General features: G+C 37.3%; 1 pseudogene across 1 annotated transcript; it reads right to left on the bottom strand.

Moving 5' to 3' along the window:
- Positions 1-24: 24 nt before the first annotated feature.
- Positions 25-16,381, bottom strand: LOC106904692 (uncharacterized; annotated as a pseudogene). The gene is made up of 12 exons (XR_015764066.1): positions 15,118-16,381; positions 14,518-14,578; positions 14,192-14,287; positions 13,941-14,102; positions 12,580-12,705; positions 12,281-12,498; positions 12,150-12,208; positions 10,322-10,326; positions 7,716-7,892; positions 7,459-7,584; positions 7,151-7,370; positions 25-709 (listed from the first exon to the last, which is right to left on the bottom strand). The product of XR_015764066.1 is annotated as an uncharacterized LOC106904692 (transcript).
- Between the last annotated feature and the right edge of the window lie 314 nt (positions 16,382-16,695).

The following is a 16,695-nucleotide window of genomic DNA, read 5'->3' as shown; positions in this document are numbered from 1 at the left end:
TGCCGTGGAAAAGTGTTTGCTCCCCTACCTTATATCTACTTGATTGAGCTTCAGAGTCAGATCTGAGTTTTGTTTCTTCAGGGCGCAGATCTCGTCAGTTAATCTTTTGGTCTCTTTCCGGATAAGTATTTTTTTTGTCTTGTGCACTCCATGATACTCTTCCTCCACCATGACCTCTTTGTCCTTGGGCTCCTGGGACTGGACCGTATTGATGTAGCTTTCAAAGCGGTCATTCAGGTGCTTCATCCACTGTAAATCATTACACCATGTGCCCAAGTTGTTCTTTGATCCTGGCACAGTTTGGGAGACATCAGGGATGGGGCCACAGGGCCCACTGACTGGTACCTGAGGAATGGGGCCACAGGGCCCACTGACTGGTACCTGAGGGATGGGGCCACAGGGCCCACTGACTGGTACCTGAGGGATGGGGCCGCAGGGCCCACTGTCTGATACCTGAGGGATGGGGCCACAGGGCCCACTGACTGGTACCTGAGGGATGGGGCCACAGGGCCCACTGACTGGTACCTGAGGGATGGGGCCACAGGGCCCACTGACTGGTACCTGAGGAATGGGGCCACAGGGCCCACTGACTGGTACCTGAGGGATGGGGCCACAGGGCCCATTGACTGGTACCTGAGGGATGGGGCCACAGGGCCCACTGTCTGGTACCTGAGGGATGGGGCCACAGGATTTTTCGTCAGGGTTTGGCCTACAAGTTGGCACATAATCGATTGACATTTCCTCAATGACCTGAAAGAGAAACAATGATAAACGTATGAAGAAGTGGTCGTCTTTCTTTACCAGTTCTCTCTCCTCCTCCACCATCAGTCTCTAACATTCATCTCTTTTCTTCCACCACAGCCTCTGGGTTTGTCATTTCTTATTTTTGTCCTTCACAGTTTTAGCCTTTATTTTGTCACCCAATGATTAAAGCATTTGATAACTGAAGTCAAAGGCTTTGTAGCATAGTAAAAATACTACTACAAGTACATTTAAAAAAAAGTTACTCAAGTAAATGTTACTGAGTAAAAGTAACTAGTTACTACCAAACTCTGGAGACCATAGCTAGGAAGGACCTGCATCTCTGGTTGACATTGTAACCAAAAATGTGGTATTTTATGTAAGACCAACAGAAATAATTGGGCAAATGATAAATGATTTCCAATGTTTGAATTTATTTCAGATTAAGCTATTTGTTTTGGTCCTTTTGGCTCAATAACCCAAACTTGATCTAACTGGGTGGATGTGAGTTTTCCAGTCCTGAAACGACATATATGGGGTTCGACCTGGGTTAATGTTCAGGAGGTCAGAGGTGGGTTATGTGCTCCTTCTAGTGTAAAAACTGATAAAACTAAGTTTCTGGTATGTTGCATTTTTTCACTAACTGAAATATTGTCATGAAAAAAATTTAAAGTTTCATTATTCAGCTCGTCACTTTCCCTATTGTGCAGATTACATGATCCTGTCATCACTGTTTTGTTTCATTATTTTTCTTCCATTAAACACCAAAAACCCAGAGTTAATTATCTACGGGCTGACTTAGAAAAATGGTTTATATTATTTGTTAAAGACTTGCCTGAGTTTCTGTTGTGTGTTGCTGATCAATGTGTGAGGATGAATGATCCTGGTTTGTCTTGGTCGGGTCCTTGGTTTCTAGCTGGGTATCCATGATATGCAGATTGTGGTAGCAGAAGTCGATAAAAGCTTCCAAGTTCTTGATTTCTGTGTAAGAATAAACTACAAGTTTGTAATTTAACAGTATGTCAGTTTGTGATAGTAAATATACATTTTTAATTTTCCAATTGAATTACTTAGTTAACCCCATGGTAACATTATTAATGTTTCCCTTAATTGAACAAAATAATTCCTTTGATCTTTAGGCTTGAACCTTAACAAAAGCAGTGCATCAAAGCAGGTGGATAACAGCACTACAATCATGTGACATAAACTGAATTTAAAGTTCACTTTGACACAGTTGCATAAATAATTTGGTCTATTTTAATAATCTGCCTGCAGACCGCTCCTCATCACTTCTTTGCTTCAGGGCTAAATACCTCAGTGTAACTTTCTAAAACTGTGGAGCGATAAACGTTTCACTGCCTTCATACCAGTTAGACCAGTGAGAAAGACTTCAGGTCACCCACTCCTACCCACACCCTGTTCGTATGAACATACTGCACTATTTTACTTTTATGCACAATCTTACTGAGATCTGCACGACAAAGCCTGTAATTAAATCCAATTTAACTCCTGACTTTGACGAAGCTACACCAAAAGCTTCATTTTATTCTTTTTTAACTGTTAAGTGCTGTACAGATTTATACCCATAATAAATGAGATCAACATTTGAAAACCCTGTTCATATTTTATGAATATATTTTATTTATCTTATTCAGGTTGTGTGTGTCTGATATCAAAGATGATCTGAAATATGGAGGCAAAAGCAAAACAAACTGAAAGGACCAAATAGTTATTTAATCTGGAGTCTTAATAAATAAATTTTCATCTGACTGTGTAAAATCACAGAATGTTCCAGAATGTAACAAATATGTATTTTTTAAACCATCACTCTATTTTTTTTTTTTTTGGCAAATCTATAACTTTGCAAAAATAAATTCTAATATGTGAAAATATAAAAATGTCAGATTTATTTTTTGAATGTGGAAATTTGCTCTTCTATGGCCTTTTTTTCTATTATTTTATGTGCAACAGCATCAAAACTCCTTCACAATAATAAACTACAAAATCACAGAGGACAACACTGCAAATAACAAACAAATAATATTTTCATGTTCTATGAAGGTAGAGAAGCTCTGAATTGGCAGAAATCTGTCAGAATTAGCAGAAATCTGCAGCTGCAGTAAAGGGGAACCAGTGATTGGTTTTTGAAAGTCAATGAGAGGAAAACGTCCCATCTTACCGTTTGTTGGTTGGAGACGGAGAACGTCTGCAGGCCGATGTTCCGACTTTCTGTCAGATGATTCTGTGTTGATTTCTGCGTCTTTTTATGCAGTCAGATTTTGTTCACACCCTTTTTCTAAATTGCTGCGTGTGTTGAAATATTTCTTACAAAAAAGTTTGTCCTTCAACTCTTCCAAACAAGTCCAACTTGTTACTGTCACAAACTTCATAATTGTTGATGTTCACATTTACAGTTCATGACTGCAGGGTTTTCCACATGATCGGGTCCTAGGACTGGTCAAACCTGTCATTTGGCCTTTATATACTCATTTTTTTTATGCAAACACCTTAACTACAGTCTCAAATGATAACATCAAGACCATGATTGAATATGAATCTACTATATAAACCCTCTGTATAAAAAAAGATCATCTCCACCATATTAGTGAGATGCTTCCTAATATCTGAATGAGAAACAAGGAAAGAGCCTCCAGAGAGAATGACGGGATTATTGAGGAGTGATAGAGAAATAAATGAATGAGAAGTTTAAAGACAGAATGGAAATGTACAGAAAGGAGTTGAAGAGCCAGTTGTTCAAACTCTGCTCCAGATTCGGTTCATTTTCACAACAAGGAAACACAGAAAGCTGAGAGCAATGACTTTAACAGGAAATGATTCCTTTTAAGGAGCTTGAAGGGTTTATTTCCTGCTGCTTTCACTGATATCTATAAAGAATATTCTTCCCTATGATGAACTGTGGAATATTTTAATGTAGCGTCTGCGATCCTGTTTTTGACCTTTGATTTATTAAAATGTGAGGAAGTTCATCAAGTCAGACAAATAAGAACATCGTTTCAAAGATGGATGTATTTGAGCTCTGAGTAGCAACTGAACCTCATATCTGAGCTGTTTTTATGTTTCTTACTTTATAAAGTGACTAATAAAGTTTAAACTTCAAATTTTAGTTTGTCAGAAAATGCAGCATTAATTTCTAACTCAGTGATTTTCTCCTATATATATAATTGATTCTCCAATTGGTTGATGGGAGACGATAGTAGACAGTGATTAGTTTATAAGACATTGTGTTGATCATGAACTCCTCTATTTAATTAAATATTCTTGCATCAAATGTGAGGCAATGAAAGCAATTAAACAATTGACTGAATTGCAGGTTAAAGTTCTTGCTCAACGATGTGAGTTACAGTAAATGACTGTAGGAAGATAAAACCTGTTTTGTCTTTGCAGGTATTTAAACTTTACCAAGGAAAAGTGTCATAAACTAGTTAAACACAACTCAACACCCTGAGGACAAAGAGCCAAAGGTTTAACAGAACATTATGTGCAGGAATGTTTGTGTGAAATGATGCAGATCAACATCATGACAGAAGACTTGCTTCATGTCAACATGCAGCGTATTGCACACAGGTAGGGCCTCATTGAGCATTTAGGGACAGTCCACGTTTTCCAGTAACTTAACTTTAGTTACTAACTCGTTAACTCGCTTTCTTTACAACCTGCTTATATATAAATTACATGTCGACTGAATTAGAATTGGTTTAAACTGAATTCAAGTGAAGGTTTGATTTATAGGTTTTTATCTTTGCCAGTCCATATGAACGTCTGTACTCATAATCATCTTTACCAAACAAAATCATATGCTGAGTTTAGAGAAATATGTCAAACATTTTCAGATTAGGAGATTTTGTTCTTCATCTGAGAAGGAAACATGACAGCGCCTGAACCTTTATATGACTTTCTTTTATTTAAAAAAAACTTTTGATATAAGGGAGGTGAGAGGTAGCATTGAGGTGTTGAAAACCCAACACTTAAAAATGGAGGTGTGGCAACATTTTCCTGTCACTTATGGAATGTTCTGAAATGTAAAACAGCTGAAGGGATCCTGAGTTTCAGTGAAAATATGTTGAGCCGTTTCTGCCTGACCTGCTCTTTGCCACAGATACTTTCTGAAGAAACGTTCAGCCTCAGGGCTTTTCAAACCCACAGAAAATGCGATGGAAGAACGACATGCTGCACGTTAAGGGGTTAACCTGTTTGTGACAAACGGCTTCTCAGCGTCGATCAAAACAGTTTGTAGGGTTACGTTCAGCAGCCAAAGCTTTCAGTAAGAGTTCTGTTTATTTTAGTGTTAGCATTGCTAGCATGACTGATGCAACCTTCCACTGTGATACAGATAATCAATAATTCATTCACAATTAATGGTAGAATATAGTGAACCCCTGGATTTGCAGGGTTTCGGCCCACAGCGAGTTTGACTGATATTTATCCCATCAGCTGATGGAGTGAGGTCTACCTGATTAAAGGGCCCCATTGTTGGGCCCCATAGGGGCCCAAACTGAGCTGTGCAAGCAGATGAGAAACAATGCAGTGAAAGGCAGGGTTTAAATTCTTGCATAAGGTCATGAGAGGCTCATACATGAAGTTAAAACCTGTTATATCAGGGCAGCTAATTAACTTTTACCAAGGAAAACTGTTTTCTCCAACTGGTTAAACACGACTCGACGCCCCAAAGTGAAAAGAGCCGAAGGCTGAACAGAACATTCAGGTCTGCATGTGGGACGTCCAGGTGAGCATCACAGGAAGTTTGCTTCACATCAGCATCGCAGGCAGATTCTCACTTTGAGCATTTCTGGACAGTCGGCCTTTTCCAGAAACACTAAAGATCAACTTTACATCAGATACCAACTCAGAACGTCGTCAACGTTTTACATCTTTATTTCCATTTAGACTGAATTAGAATGAGCTCATACTGACTTCAAATGAAGCTTTACAGGTTTTATAACTGCCAAGTTACAGACATGACATTTTCTCCACTAATGCTTTTAACAAAACCAAATCCTGACTTTACCTAAATGTTTAATATGTAAAATCTGTTACAGATTTTTGTTAAAAAATATTTTAAATCATCAACCAAATATTATCAGATGTAAATAACCTGAGTAAATAAAAAGGCATTTCTCATTTCTGGTTTTATTTTTGGTCAGGGGGGGAACCTCTGCATGAAAATATAACTGTTTGAAGTCGAAAGTTGAGTCTGATTCTCAGTTTAATCTTGAGATTAACTTGGATTAGACAGGACTTTATGTGGTGATGCATTCAGGTAAAATTAGGAGATTTCATACCTTGGTAGCTGGATTTAAACTGTATTTCTTCATGATGGTGAAACCTGCAGATAATTATCAAATCAGCAACTGTAAAACTTGTTAAAGGAAAAAATGTTGATGAATAAACTTTACCTCATTTCTCTTCAGATTTTTGCACCATGTTCCTTCCTGCCTGAAATACTTTTAATGTGGAGAGAAAAACAGATAAATTTTCTTAGATCAACACTAGATGGAGCTCTTACCATGTTTAGTAGATGAGCCTTTTATTTTTAACAAAACATTTCCTGCTTATGCTATGAAACATGAGTAAAATGTGAATTATTTCAGCAGCAGAAAAGTTTTTACCTCTAGATTCGTCTCTTGGTTTTTCCCTGATTCACCAAAGAAAATATCAAAATCATTATCAAGTTTTAAAATATTTTCAAATAATCCAAATGTTTGTGTCTGTCAGAAATTTGCTGATTTGTCTGAACATTAACGTGTCAGAATCACAGCTACAAATTTAAACTAAATGGTGTTATGTGGGTGGGCATTCATTAAGCATTAATATTTATAAACTGTTTTGCTTTGAGACTAAGGTTTGTGCTTTTATTTTACTAACCAAGTCTGTTAAACTTATTTGCTTTTAACCTAAAAGTTTGTTTCTGATAGACATTCATCTCTAGTAAGACAATAAAAAATAGTTTTAATGTTATTTAAAAAAAGGTTTTTGCAGTTTTCACTCTGATTTTATTAAATAATTGTGTTCTGAGAATATTTGTATCTTTCCCAGTGATTAGCGGAAAAGATTTACATCAATCAAACCCTTCCTATATTTGCTGAGCAGCTTTTTGTATGTTTCCATCAGTTACTTTTGATTTTATCTGTGAGGTTAGACGGTCTCTGTGCCATCATCCTAATCTTTAAACTCTATCGGATTCACTTCAGGTTTCTTTGGACTTATTCCTCCTGTAAGATGCTAATGATTTGACTGCTAGTCTGCAGGGTCAGAGGTTTCTTTGCTGTTCAGGTTTTCCTGTCTTAGTCTGGGTTGAGTTGTTTGGCTCTAACGCTTTAATCCTGTAAAACACACCATGCAGATTAGACTTGTTGTAGGAAACCAAAAGGATTTTAGTTTCTAACTTTACCTGGCCTCCTCAAGCTCCAGCAGATGCTTGTAGGCCGCGATCTCTAAATTCATCGCTACCCTGCAGTCGTGCAGGCTCTGGTAGTTGCGGATGTGATACACCAACTCACTCTCCTTAGTGTTGATCTTTTCATTGAGCCTTGAGATTGTCCACTGCAAACCTTTGACCTCCAGCTTGTGGGATTCCACCATATCAGTATCTGGCTCTTCAGGCCTTCGATCTGAGTTTTGTTTTTATAGAGAAGAGGAGATTGGATCATTATTGGCTCAGACAGAATAGATCAGATGTCAGAAGTGGGTTTTACTCACTGTGGCTCTGAGTGTGCTGATCTCACAAGTGTTGGACTGGATCTGGAGATCGAATTCTGAGATCTTGCGGCCGGACTCAAGAACTTCGTCGTCTTTCTTACTCAGTATCGTGTTCAACTCTGTAATCTACAGGCACAAAGGTTATTGGTAAAAATGTTACACTTATCGACAGTTTCTGACGCCTTTTTTATACAGATAAATCTCACTAAATCTCTTGTTCAAAACGTTGAAGTGTTTTATAAACCTACATCTCTTACCCTTTTTTTGAACATGTCAGTCTCTTGAACATTAGCTCTGGTGATGGCACTTATCTCCTCCCGTATTTTCATCAGAATCTCAGACAAGTCAGGGCTGCGGACTTCAAAAAGAAAGCTACTGAACCTGATATCCGTATCTTTCTTTATGATCTTCTTCCAGTAATCTATATCCTTGGTCTGCAAAAGGATAATGTTGTTGGGAGACTGTTTGAGATGCCATCTGGTTTCAATATCATCACATAGATTCAAGTGGAAAAGGTGCTGATGGTCGCAGAAAGGTTCGTCTCATTAACATGGTCAGACGGATGGAGAAGAAAATGGCCAAAAGTAAATATGATCATATAAAGTCTACAAACTGTTTTTGTTGAGCACAAGTTAAAGATTTAGTTTTTCAGAATGTATTGACAGTAAAACATTGAGCAAAGAGCTTTTTCAAGGGTTCATAAACACCCATATGCTGTCGTCTTATTCTAATAGTTCTGATTTTCGTTCTTTGTCTCTCTGTAGGTTTTTTGGTGGGAAAAAAAGTTCCTTAAAACCAGAAAGACAAGTTTTCTTCAATAGCCTCTGCTGACCGACTCTCCAGCACCTTCAACTCCTTTTCCAGGAGTATCATAATATTTTTAAGGTCAGTAAATTCATCATTAGTTGTTGACATCCTCCATGTGTGAGACTCAACCCATCCTTTTGTCTCCTTCCTCGTGTTTCTCCACTGTTATCCAGTTTCCATGTAAAGGATTGCTTCAGGGTTGGAGATTACTTCTACTTGATATGTTACCATCCACAATCAAATGGGAACTGAAACACATTCGTCAGTAGTTGGAGATGAGTTGATGGATTCTCCTGACCAGGTGTCGGTTCTCCAAAGTCACTTGTCTGAGTGGAAATTGCCCACAACCCACTGGTACCAGTGTCTCTCCCTACAGTTAAAAGCTTCACTGTGTCCAGACAGATATAAGATGTTTATCAGGATTGACTTGATGGATTTTATAGTAATAATGATCACATTTAGAAGAAAACAATCATTGCTTTTATGTTTAGTAATTTCAGCAAAATTCATCATTTTAGCATAAAACATGTTGGTGGAATAGATCTGAATTTACAGAAATCAATAGAAATGTGTATTTGAAGAACATAATTCAGCTTCAGTAAAGTAAAAATGGCAGGAAATGTTAAAAAACGTCCCATCTTACCGTTTGTTAGAGGAAAACCTGCAGGCTGATGATGCAGTAAAATTATTTCTCCGTCTCTTTATGCAGGCGCTGTTCACAGCCCTGATCCAGATCTTTTTCAACTTTGACTAGAAAGAAGCTGATTGGACAAGAGAATGCTTTGGGCGATGACATGAAGACAGGAAATAATCCCATATTTGGAGTTTGAGGAACTTCTTGTCAGCTGATTGGTGAATTATTTTTCATCTCAACAGTTTTGAAGTTTTTTTAATTTTAGATTTTTTTTTTTCTGGTTTTAAACTTAATGTGTGAGTTAGATTTACCTGATTGTAGGATCATGAATTAGATGATTAATTCTAATTTCGTCTTTAAATGCCTGTAATGAATGGCACAGACGGGAGTTGTTGTTGAGACTGTCTGAAGAATGCTAACTCTAAAAGCTAATGCTACAGCATGTGTGTTTGTTTGATGTTACAGATTAGACGGATTCTGAATCTATGACGTGGAAACGAGTTCAGGAGATTCTTTAGAAAAGATAAACTGTGGCCTGGCCCTCACATGTCACAAACAACACATTTCTACCCATTCTAGTACTTTAAATCAAGGATTTTCTGTTTTGTTTGACATCTTAATGTCCATTGATGCTGCAGAGTTTCAGTCATTTTTCCTTCCACTACTTTGTATCCCTCTCGGGTGTTCCTCATTTGTCTTGATTCAGGCCTGTTTTTTCTGACTTTTTTAGGTTTGCCTCTGTGTTGTTAGTCTTTGTATGGTGGTGCCTGCCGCCATCTTGGATTTTTGTCCTCATTAGCATTCAGAGCGTTTCATTAAAACTGAATTATTGAAAAAAACACCACAGTTTAGTTATCAAATGTGTAAACATTGACTTGAATGAGTAGTACAACAATATTTTTAGTGTTTCTCATTATTCAGTCTGTAAGTTTCAACCAATAAAATGTCAATGTTGCATATTACAGTTTTAAAAAACTCCCTTTTATGTAAATAATAATTGTAAAAAGCAGAAGGATTATTAGTGACCAGACATTCTTGTGTGTTTGTGAAAAGCTGTTTCTTCAGGAATGCTTCATTTCTGACTCCATCAGCTCCTGCAGAGACGTGTGAAGATGATAAACCCCCTTTGCTACCCGAGCGTTCACAGCGACATCAGCCTGATTCCACCCTGATGTTGCTTTAACACACAGCTGAGTTTTTCAAAGCTAAAACTATCACAGGAAATGTTAAATCCCAGAAAACTCCTGCAGTTTTCAATTATCTCTAAAGAACTTTTTTCTGAAATCTTAAAAGCTATTTAAATATTTCTAAGGGTTTATATTTTCAGAACTTGATTCTTGGATTTTTTTTTCTTTTCTCATTTGCATCTTTTTGGTTATTTAGTTCATTTCTCTGATTATTACTAAAAAGGTGTTGCCTCACCTGATCTGAATCATTTAACAGGGCCAAAATGAGCACAAAATGAAACTGAGCAGTAAACAAAATCCTGCTCACTCTGTAGAAATCCAATTTGATGTGACAAATGTTTCTGAAACTATGTGTGGGAAAATGGTTTTTGTTGCTCACTCGACAGCCAGCAGAAACTCATTTCTTAAAATGTTTTTAACATTTTTTCCTTCAAAACAACTTTCAGAAGATTTTCTTATGAAACTGTTTTTTGTCACTACAGCAAGAACAAATGATATGCTCAAAAACTTTCAAAACATTTCCTTTTCAAAATATTTTCTATATGAAACTATTTTGGTTGCTCATTCTACTCTACGCCAAGCAGAAATTCAGTTCTAGATGTTTAATGGTTGAATGACGCTGGAGGTAAACATGTTTACTATTTTTCTGGAATGTTAAAAATGAGGCCCCACCTGAACCCGTCCTGTGCCGGATATCGCTGATAGCTTATCAACACCACTCCCCATGTTAACCATGACTTTATAAAGATTCCTTAACATTTGTTTTATGATCATTTCCTTGTTTATTTAATTCCATTAGATGTTTCCATATTAGTTTATTTCTTTGTGTCCAGTCTCTTTATTCTTGTTTTATTCTTTGTAAATTTTTATTTATTTCTCTTATTGTCAGGCCTTTTCCCTTTGTGTTTAAGTTTCTCAGCCTTGTACATACATAGTCAGGTCTTTAAAAAAATAAATACGTCCGTCATATTGTTTAACAAAAATAATATTGTCCATGCACATAGAAATAGTTTCAGAAAAGTGTTTATCCACATAAATCCTCATAAATCTACAACAGTGTATTAGAGATGCTGAAGATGGATGGAAAAGAAACACAAAGACATTTTGAGATTCATCTCAGAAATATTCCATAAAAAATCTTGGAAATTTCTGAGCTTGAAAATTTGCTGTACAAACTGAGAATTTTTTTAGTGAAAACCTTGGAAATGTCCAAGTTTAAAAACTCAAAAATTTGCTAGAAAAAAATCTGAATTTTGAGACTAAAATGAAAAGTTTTGTTAGAAATTACTTGGAAATTTCTGAAGAAAATTGCTAGGAAAAAATAAGAAATATTGAAATTAATCTAGAAAAAAAGTGGAAATTTCTGAGTTTCAAATGTCGAACATTTTCAAATTGGAGATAAAACAGCGAAAGAAGTCAGTTCAGGCCTTAATGATTACTTTGGCAACAGTTTTTTTTTCCCCAGTTGTGTTGAATTTTTTATTTCTTCATTGTCCTTGCATCTTTCACCAGTTGGTTCGGAGCATACCAGGTGCCTGAAAAAAAAAAAGTCTAGGTTAGGATTCACCGCAACTCAAGAACAAAACAAAACAAATTACAGATTGAATCTATGTTTAACAGTTTTTTCCTTTGTCAAGTGATTGAGAGTCCAAACTGCAGGACGGTAATATTTACCAAAAACACCATTCTAGATAAGATCTGGTGTTTATCAAAGCTGGACTGTTCAACAATTTACCCATTGAAATCTCAGATATTTCAACTCATTTCCACCTCCTGGATGAGATCATTTTCAGTTTTTGACGACTTAACCTCAGTTCCAAGAAAAACCAAAAATATTTTTTTCTTTTGGGTAGAAAATCCAAAATGCCTTACCTGCTCGTCATCAGAGGAGTCTTCATGTTTCCAGAGGTTTGATTCGCCACAAAAGGAAAATATTAAACTTAATATGAGTGTTGATCAAATTCTGATGTTAAAACACACAAATTATAATACTTTTGACCTAAAGAAGGAATAAATACAGTAGTGCTTCTTTAAGCTTCCCTAGGGAGGGATTACAGTTTAACGGGAGCAGCAGTTACCTTTGTCATTCGGGTTGGCATTGCTGGGCTCAGATGGTTTAAGTCTGCAAAGGAGCACATCAAATATAATTATCAAAACTGTGGGAAACTAGAAAGACGAACTCTGTGTACATTACCTCCTCTCTTCCTTTTCCAGCAGCTCCCTGTAGGTGGCGATCTCCAGATCCAGCGCCATCTTCACTTTCAGCAGGTCCTGGTACTCGTGGAGCTGGACCATGTTGTCCTTCATTTCGTTTTTCTCAGCCTCAAGATCTGTGATGGTCTCCTGAAGGGTTTGAGTCTCTTTCAGGTAGTATTCCTCCATTTTCGTTATCTGGCTCTTCAGGTCCTCATTCTGGGTTGTTCATAATGAAGAGAAGATGATTTCTAAAGAACTTGGTGAGGACAAGGTAAATGTCAGAAATGTCTTGCGTACCGTGGATTTCAGGAAGCTGATATCGCGTTGGTTTTTCTGATTCTGGTTTCTGAGTTCTGTGTTCTCCTGGCGTAACTTCTTCAGGGTTTCATTATTCTTATTTACCGTCTCATCCATCTCCAACATCTGCCGGGATAAATTCATAGGTGACCTGTGGCTTTGATGCCTTTGGAGCTTTAAGAAATTGTTTTCTTAAACATTTTGTTAGAGTGATGCATAAAAGTTGGTTGTCTTGTTTCTGCAGGTGGAATGGGAGGCAGATCTCTTAGTTCTCATGGTTAAATCAGTTACTTTGCATAATATTGAATGCTTTCAGAAATAATTGTGTTTTCATGGGGATGCAGAGGTTTTTAACACTTAGTGGTTTGTCTCTGCTGACCTCTAGTGGTCAAATCATTGCATGTCTTTAAAGGTTACCTATTATGCTTCCTTGGTTAGGTTGGGATAGACAGGCCAATGGTCTAAGCCAGGGGTGGGCAATCCAGGTCATGGAGGTCCGGTGTCCTGCAACTCTTTAATGTCTCCCTGGTCCAACACACTTGAATCCAACAGCTGAATCAACTCCTCAGTGCAGTCAGGCTCTCCTGAGTCCTGCTAACGACCTCATTATTTGACTCAGGTATGTCGAAGTTGAGACACATCTAAAAGTTGCAGGAGACCGGCCCTGGAGGCCTGGAGTTGCCCACCCCTGAGCTAAGCAAAACATGTTTGTTATGTTTTTTTTTTTCAACTAAATCATTCTTCATAATGAGGCATTAGTCTGTTTTAGGGTCTTTTGTGCTGCTGGCCACTCCCCCAACTGAACATTTACACTCGCATGTGTAAATGGTTGCAAACAGATGCACAATTGTACAACCATACATCTTTGAAAAGTAGAAGTGGAGCCCCATGCACAACCAATTCAGCAAGTGGTTCTGGATGGTAAGTCAACAATTAAACAAATCTTTTCCAGCAGCCATTGAACAACAGTAAACCCGGCTGACCAAATGTGCTGAAACTCAATCGGGGTTGCTAGGTAATGGGCAGTTCCTTGTAACGTTACATTCTGAAGTTATTTGAAACGGCTTGTTTTCCACATACCAAAAAGCATTAAAGACAAAAAAAAAACAGCTTGATGGTTGTTTTTAAATGCTTTGTCTGTTTTTAGAAGCAGTGGAAACAGAAATGGACTTTTAAAAACCTTTAAAATGTGAATTTTACGTAACAGGTCCAGTTTAAAGACAGCAATTTACTCCAGTTCATTTTCATGTCACTAACTCATGAAATAATTACTCCAATAACTGTAACTTTAAAGAAAATTCTTAATGTACTTTTTGATGATCATTCATTAATGATCAGTTCTATAGATCCCCTTTTCCTACCTTGGATTTATACCACTCCTCTGTCTCACTGCTCTTAGCGTCGGCTGTTTTCTGAAAGTGTGTCTTCAGCTCCTGCAGCGCCGCCGTCAGGTCAGAATTGGCTCCATCGGTCTGGACGTTGTTCTTCGTCTCCTTGAAGCGAATCTGCAGCTCTTGGATCTCCTGCAGGGCCATTAAAAAGTTACCCTCAGATATTTTAGGTTAGTAAAAGGACCTTTTAAATAGATAATAAAAGAATAAGAGGACAGAACCTCTCCATGGATCTTTTTCTGGAAATCAATCTTATCTTGGAGAGATTGAATCTTTCCTTCCAAAACCTTTCTGGCCAGAGTGGGAGCATTCAAATCCTGGAAGAGTGGAAGGACGCATTAAGCAGAAAAGATTAAACTTAATAAGGGTCTTAAAATGGTTATTGAACATTGAACTATTCTTCAATGTTCAACTAATGTTCAATAACCATTTTAAGACCCTTAGAAACCTTAAAAAGCGATAAGTAAAGATGTAGTAGGTAGGTATCTATCCAAACAGTGTAAAAAGAAAAAAATCATTTTTTCTTAAGGATCCTTGCAGCACTAACCTCCTTTAAAGAATTCAGTTTGTTCAAAGCTTCTTCTTTTTCATCAATCGCCTTTTGCAGCCTGGATGACAGAAAATATGTTTGCATCATTCATCACGATATCAATCAATTAACTTGTATAGCATCTTTCAGCAGCAAGGTGGTTGTGTATAAAAACACAAAAATATAACGTCATAAAACACACAGTCAACGATTTAAGCATTTTATCAAGTGCACACATCAGAATGTTCCAAAAGCGACTCTAAACAGCTGAATTTTTAGTCTATATTTAAAGGAACTCAGTGTTTCAGCTGTTTTGCAGTTTTCTTTAAGTTTGTTCCAGATTTGTGGTGCATTGAAGCTGAAAGCTGCTCCTCCATGTTTGAAAATGTTGCTAACTGTGTTTACCCTTTGGGAATAATCTGTTGGACTGACTTCAGATAGTTTGGAAGTCACCTTCCCAGATTGATAGACAGCAATAGTTTACTTCCTTGATGTCAAAACAACACATAAACATGCATCTAAATTTAAATATCTCTAAGGCGTTTAATTAAAAAGAAAAACTTTATGTTGAGGGGTTTTAGTCAGTAATTTGACACACCTCTGCTTGTGAACACACACCTGTCTGTCATGTCTTCCAGCTCTAACTCCAAGCGTGAACTCTGATGGTTCTGTGTCTCCATCTGCATCCTCAGATTGCTGATTTCCTCCTCATACAGCTCAGTGACACGCTTTGACTCTTGGCTTTGCAGCTGCTTCAGCTCCCCCTCCAGTGTCTGGTTCTGCTGCTCCAAGGAGCGGATCTTCTCAATGTAGGAGGCGAAGCGTTCGTTCAGCTCCTGCAGCTCGGTTTGCTCGTCTTTACGCTTGGCCAGCAGATCTCTCAATTTGTCCGTCAGACCAGAGTGGTTCTTTAAGCCTTTGCCAGGCGTGGTGGGGGCATCTGATTCCATATTGGAGGCCTGGACAGGCAACAACAGGGAGTAAAATATTTTAAAAAATAATCTACGGGCATCCATTTCACCATCTCCTAATTGTGATAACTGGTATTCTTTGTTTGACTTCGACTGGTTCTAGTCGGTTTCTCTGATACACTATAACTCCCACATGAACAGATTTTTTTTTGATACTTAACTGACTGGGAAACAATCAGTGAAATGGAAACTGGTTTGGAGTGGTTTTAGCTCATCGTTGTTGCTGAGGTGGCACCAGCTTTCTCTAGTATCTTTGCTTTCAGCTTTCTACCCAGAAGAAGTAATGGTTCTTATCAAGCATTTGCAGTCAGTGACAAATGTTGCTGTTCTGATCATTTCTGGTAATTTATTACAAGGGTTGTGTTTCTGGTATGTCTGTTATTGTTATTTATGTCTGGTCATATAGACTTGAATTTTCTGACTCGTAAGGATTAAAAACTTCTTAATGTTTTTAATTTTTGTTGTTTACATCTTGTCATTTCTGTCTTTTTTGTTAAAGTCATTTTAATTCATTTGCAGCTCATTTCTCTGCTGTTCATTACTGTCACTTTGGACTTGCCATACTCAGTTAATTTCCTTGCGTTGATGATTATTGCTACTTAGGTCTTGCCATGTTGGTTAATTTCTCTGTATTGTTCAATATTATCATTAAGGTTTTACCATATCTACAAATTTGCTTGTACTTAGTTTCCTTTTTTAGCTCTGTTCCTTCTGTCTTAATTAGCTTAACTCACCTCATATTTTTTTTTGCTTTTTGTAACCTTTTGTGAAACATAGAAAAAATTAATTCATACAATGATTCTCAGGAGTCATAATTGAGCAGAAAAACTGTAATTGTGACTGTGGCTTTAAAGTCAAGCCTCTGCACCACAGGGAGTCAGTCTGTGGTTAAACTCCTGACAAGTTGCACTGAAGGTGCTGCTGTTTGTCTGTTTTTAACCTGCCTTGGACATACTTTGTACATATTCTGCACCTCTCCTCTTTGTTCACCTGAAGAAAACCATAATAAATTTCACTGAAGTGAACTCCGGCCTTGGCCAGTCATTTTTGTTTGTCCAAGTCATGATGGAACCTCAACACAGTATTTTTTCTTCTTTTTTTTTAAACAGAATATTTGTTATCCACAGATTTTAAGTCAAATTTATTTTTACTAAATGATCCCCCCACCCAACTGAAACTGTAAGACATAAATATAAAAATTTAAACTTGATTAAATCATCAGTAA

Source organism: Poecilia mexicana, unplaced genomic scaffold (assembly GCF_051168715.1).
Source record: "Poecilia mexicana isolate PSO_F unplaced genomic scaffold, ASM5116871v1 scaffold_2, whole genome shotgun sequence".
Lineage (NCBI taxonomy): Eukaryota > Metazoa > Chordata > Actinopteri > Cyprinodontiformes > Poeciliidae > Poecilia > Poecilia mexicana.
This window is presented reverse-complemented; position numbering and strand designations above follow the sequence as displayed.